Genomic DNA, 6,000 nt, shown 5'->3' on the forward strand with positions numbered 1-6,000 from the left:
TCCACTACCTGCAAGGGTATGCTCTCAGTCTCATGTCAGTAGAAAAGCAACTGCACAGACTATGCAAACCCTCCCCTTCCAACACCCACTCCTCAGAAGTGATGAAAACATTGAACAAATTTCTCCGGAATATCAGTTTGCATCCTGAGCTCAGCTGTAACCATTTTACCTTGGGACAGAGCAGGGGGGAATCAACTTCTTCCACAAGCAGAATTCAAGATCAGATTGAGACATTTTACCCGAGACGTTTAAGTTTGTATTTGAAGGAATATAATGATGGTACCTGAAAGCAGATTTTTTTTAAATGAAAATTGTGATGTGTTCATTCGCCACCAATGTGACTTTCTTCTGCCCTAGATTTTAGTTTTATTACATGATTTTGTAAAGTTAAAGAATGAACCTAACTGTGTAGGCACTGCTTGAAAGGCATATGAATACAATTTGTGTCAAAAGTACTGTTTTTTCACTGTATGTTTTTTAATTGTAACTCTTATTAAATATTAAAATAATTGTTATTTTACACAGGAAAGATCCTACTTACACAAAGATTATTCTAAGACCACTTTAAACTAAAGTCAGCATTAAGTTTGCTAAGAATCTATCACATCTTTTAAAATAAAAAGATCATAACTAGAATAAAAAAAATTTCAGCTTAACAAATCCCTCTTAATTAATAGTTCTTAAATAATTTATTTATGAAAGGCAAATTATTTTGAGTGGAAAAATGATTTTGGAACAATTGATATCCAAATATGTTCAATTTAAGCCTTAAATAGAAAATGCCTTTCATATCTAACGGATAATGCTAGCAACCAGCATAAGACCCACATCAGGATTTGATCCAATTTCTTTTAGGGTTTTATTGTCGTCAGATTTTTTGTGTTGGTTTTGGTTTTTTTCCCTCAACAGACAGCAGTGGTGCATCAAAATTCCTGCACAGTAAGACAAAACACAGGACTTGTAAGACACCAAAGTGATTACTCAAAGCACTGCACTGACTGCAGCTGAAGTCCAAGGACTTGTACATGCTGTGACAGTGGATTCCCTGTAACTCACAGAGTTCCTTCATGACACAGAGCTGTCATTAACCCCACAGAGGGCAGAATTATTGTTAGGAGAGTGGCATTTGCTGCACATTTACGCCTGGTCAGAGTAGTAACATGGAAACACAGAATGATAATGTACATGGTGTAGGTCCGTTTCCTTGGGGTAAAGCCTCTCATGCTACTGTTGTTCCAACCACACCAGAGCAACCAACAGCGGCATTTATTTCTTACTGTGCAGATTACACCAGCATCTGTGGTGTTCACAAGCTTGCATATTTGGCCATATCTTGAACAATTACAATTATTGCAAAATACATGTGTGCAAAAATAAAAACCCCAAAGAGCTGCTTGAAAAGTAACAAACTGTTGTTCATGTTACACTGTGTAATTTCCCTTCTTCAAATGCCTTCATTAGAAAAAAAAGGATAGTAGAATACCATATACAAAAACATTTAATTATTTTACTTCCTAGCACATGAGCGACCAAATCCTGTCTGCATTCTTGAATACCACTTTTCATACAGCTTGTAGATTTTTTCATCAGTAAAGGGGATCCAGGTGGAGATTAATTTGCTCATCAGGTTACCTTCCAATCTGATTGAACAGAATACGTTACACATGTCCAGCTGCCAGTGTTGCCCTTTTAAAAGGCTCACACAAGTAGCCTGAGAAAGTCTCAGATTTTATAGATATTTTCGCCTTAAAAATCTAAACTAAAAAAAAAAAGTAAATCCATTAATCCACTTGGTATTTCATTCTATTCTCTCCCAGCGTTTAGGGCAAAAGCAGAAATTGGGGCTGAAAGGCTGGCTATCCTCACACCCATAGTCAAAGGACACACTTCTGGCAGCAAAGAAACAAAATATCTCAGTTGATAGAAGTTCTGAAGCATATCAATTGTGGGTTTTTAGGTGAGATACGAAATAATTCACCCAAGATATGAACACAGCTTTGTCTTGCAGTAGATAACAAAAGCCTAAAGAGTGCATTTCTTATTGCTATTTGTACCACAAAAGACTTGCCTTGTCCGTCATTTTACAGAGCCACTGCAACAACTGACCTTGTCTTTTGAGTGAGATTGGTCATGACTGCGAAAGTGTTCACTGTCTTTCTCTATTTGGCCACCTCTACTCAAAGAGGTCAGGACTGCAGCATCAACCTTCCATTACGAGCATTCAAAGAGCTTTGAGGTGCACTGCTTTCTGCATTTTATGTAACCAAATGTGTCATCATATTAAAAGCACAACCATGCAAATGTCACTGATGACCATCTAACACTCCGTTGAAAGGCAGATATGTCCCCAAGTCCAAATTCATTTTTCGTTCCCAACATTCAAGGCAAGCATGAGTTAGAAGAAATCATGGTAAGTAGAAAATCCTATGATAACTTGAAAAGAAATTGTCACCAAGGATTCTCTTCAGAGCCAATATTTGTTTCCAAATCACTTGCTTGTAGTTGAGTCATCCCAGAAAGCACCTAAAGCTTGTGAAAATTTGTCACTCCATATAGGACAATGAGCGCAGATTTCCTGTGGATTATTTAGAAATTTCCTTTTTTAATCTGTAACTTTGATTGCACTCACATACTATAGATTCAAATATAGAGGCAAAGACCTCATCCCTGCCACCTTGCTACTTTGCTTGTTCCCATTCCTCACTTCAATTACTACTCTGTTATACTTCACAGTGCCATCGATGCTGCCTGCAGCAGTTTAGCAATAAGAAAAGCCTCACACCAGCAGCCCGTATCTTCAGTAAATACATTAACCACCGGCTCACCCATGCTAACAAATGATTGTTTGCTCTTGAAGTGTTTTACCAACTCACGATATTAATGAATCAAGTGAGACTGGCGTATGCAACCTCTGGATGTTGTAAGAGACAGACTCAGCTTTTAACTTCAAACAAAACTACGTTTTCAATAAAGCACACATGAAAATTCCTTCATTACTCCCTTTTCCCACATGCATATGAAATAGTAAGATCTATGCACACAAAACACATGCAGCCTTCCGAGGATATTTCAAACTCACTGGGTATGAAGAAATTTATAATAACAAACCAATTATTTATCATGAAAAAACCGCTTCAAATTTATGCGGAGCCATGTTGTGCAGACACATGATAAAAATAAAATTAGCAGTCCATACTGGCCATCACCAAATTACATGATTTGTACTTTTAACATCAAAAGAAGCAAAACCCATCCATTTCTTAAGTGTTCTATAAACTAAGGATTTAGAACTCGTACAAGTTCCCTACAATGCCAGTGTTGATACTAAAATGCTTCCAACTTATCAATGGTTAAATTATTCTAACTAGGAAAAAATATTGATTTGTTAATTCTTAATATAGCAATTTCTGAGATTTCATCCATTTACCATTACCCAATTAAAGTTCCACATACCCAATTAAAGTTCCACATACCCAATTAAAGTCAATTTGAAGAGCTCAAGCTGAGCATCTTTGAAATTCAAATCCTTTCACACCTGCATAGGGATTTAATAACTCCAAGTTTTAAATGTGGAAATCTAGATATGAAGGGGAATGATTTAAGACATAGGCTGTTGAGTTCATCAGATTTTGCAGGGACCAGTATCAACCACTGCCCCTTTAACGTTCCACTTCATTTCCGAAAGTAATGTCTTTTTACTAGAGCTCAGTGTGATTCACTGGAATTTGCCAGGCAGGTCAGGAAACACCCTGAAGCAGAGGAAGAATATTAAAGAGATGGGACATGTATATCAAATCCCATTACTGTTCTCTTATAGGAATCAATCAAGTGAAAGGACGCGATGATGTCATTATGACATCATTTACTTCGCAATTAGAAATCTATAGCTACTTAGCAACCAAAGCTGTCCAATACAGAAGCAAGAGATCCAGTGGAAGATGTTATCATCTGACCCACTTACTGCAAGATCAGTATTTGTCCATCCTTGTTTCAGGACTCTATAAGACACAGAATAACTTACGAACCCCATCGTTTCAAGTACCAATCATTAGAAATAAAACATTCTCTCTGAATCTTTTTTAAAAATACAGAAGTAATTTTTTTACGCCATAAGGGCCATTACATACGCTCCCTCGATAATCTTCCTTTTAACCTCTTATATCTAAACCCCAAAAAACGCAAAAAGAGAAAATAAAGTTTATTTAGCACAAGCTTCAAGAACTACAATCTCCATCAGAAACTCAAACCTTGTAGAGTCAATATAGAACAGCACAAGAACATGAGCTTATAAAGCGTGTTCATTTCAACAAACTAAGCTCGAAAAAATCCAGTTGGTGAGCTCCAGTATCTGTCAGAAACTCCAAAAAAGAAAAAAAAAGAAAAAGAAAAAAGAAAAAAAAAAAGCTTTGTGCAAGAAAACCAGAATCGGTCACGCTCTTTTTGTGGCTATTTTTGGCACCTGAAAGGGGTTCGATGCCCGCAATTTACGCCTGACCCGATTTTCTTTAAAGTTCGCTCATCTCTCTCGAAAATATCGTTTAAGCTTGTCCTAAAGCAACCGATCAGGGATAACACGTGAAGCGAAACTAAACCGAATCTTTAAAACTGCCACCAGCGAGGCAGACCGGGCACCGTCCGACGCGCCGCCACAGCCCGGGGCGCAGGGAACATCGAACGAGACAAAACAAAGCACCCCGCACTCTGGAAATAACTTTTATTGGGACGAGGCCGGTGACGGTGTCGAGGGGAAGGGGGCAGCGGAGTGGCGCCCGCAGCCCCGCTCGGGAACGGCTCCGCGCGGCGACAGCGGCGTCCGCCTCACCCGCCCCGCGCCCCCGGCTCCGCGCCTCCCGGCTCCCGCCTTTCCCGGTGGGGACCCCGCGCGCACAGCGCCGCCGCCTCGGTAGCTGCGCGGCAAAGTCTGAAGCCCGCGCTCAGGAGCGCGCACCGTACCTGCGGCAGCGGCGGAGCGCGAGGAGAAGGGCGAAGTAGGAGCAGCGCTGCCGCCGCTCGGCCCGAGCCGCCGGCGCTGCCGTCCCCGCGCGACTGTAATGTTCATTTAAAGCTCGGCGCGCGCCGCTCCGCCGCGCCCCCCCCGCACAGCGGCCGCGCAGCAGCGGCTCTGCGCGCGCCCCGCCCCGGCCCGCCCCGCCCCTGAGGCGCGCGCCCGACGGCGCGGATGGTGGGGGGGGTTGCGGAGGTCGCGCGCTTCCCGCGCTTCCCCTCAGGCGCGGCCGCGCTCCCCGCTTGGCCCGAGGTGACGGCTGTGACCATCTCGCCTCTTACTTCTCCGTTCCGGGACTACCCGGGCAGACCTGCGCCGGAAACCGTGCCCTGAGCGGTGGGCGATGGCCGGGTTCCCCTCAGCCGCCATGAGCGGTGGGCGATGGCCGGGTTCCCCTTGGCCCGAGCTGACCAGAGCTGGACAGGGAGGAGGAGGAGGGCATGTCTGGGGAGCTGCTGGGGAACAGCAGGCTGCGGACCGAGTTTGAGGGGTGTTTCCAAGTGGAAATTTACTCCAAACTGGCAAGCTTAGAACTGTGTTTTGAAAGTGCTGAAACAGAGATACGTTTCCAAACTTCTTCAAAAGTCTAGGAAAATAAATGGTCAGAGTAACCCCTTTTCTGGATCCTTCCAGTTTGACATCTCTGTAAGATTTCGAGTCAGAAATCGCTTGGTGTCCCTCTCTGGAGGGCACATTCCCAGCTGGGACAAGAGCAGGGCCAGCTGGTGGCAGTGGGGACATGTCAGAGCAGCATGGCTGCGTCCCAGGGGTTGCAGAGTAGACGCTAAGCGGTGTTCCACCGAGAGCAGCAGCAGCCCGGGTCCCTGAGGAAAGACAGCAGCTAAAAGAAAACACACTGGTGCGATGGCTTCCCAGGTGACTGAAATGAGTGAACGGCGCCGATAACTGACCAGAGGGTTGAACCAAAAAAGCATCCTCTCGAGAGTTTTTCAAGGTAAGCTTGGGTCTCTTACAGCAGGAATAAAGTAGACTTC

The 6,000-nt window shown here is 43.5% G+C and overlaps 1 protein-coding gene across 1 annotated transcript in view; it reads right to left on the minus strand.

Annotated features, from left to right (window-relative positions):
• Nucleotides 1-5,112, minus strand: part of SLC6A1 (solute carrier family 6 member 1) — a 56,165-nt gene extending 51,053 nt beyond the window's left edge. The window contains exon 1 of the mRNA XM_054076218.1: nucleotides 4,954-5,112. The gene's annotated coding sequence lies outside the window, so the exon portion shown is untranslated. The remainder of the gene's footprint in view (nucleotides 1-4,953) is intronic.
• Between the last annotated feature and the right edge of the window lie 888 nt (nucleotides 5,113-6,000).

The sequence above is a fragment of the Cuculus canorus genome, chromosome 11 (genome assembly GCF_017976375.1).
Source record: "Cuculus canorus isolate bCucCan1 chromosome 11, bCucCan1.pri, whole genome shotgun sequence".
In the NCBI taxonomy this organism is placed as follows: Eukaryota; Metazoa; Chordata; class Aves; order Cuculiformes; family Cuculidae; genus Cuculus; species Cuculus canorus.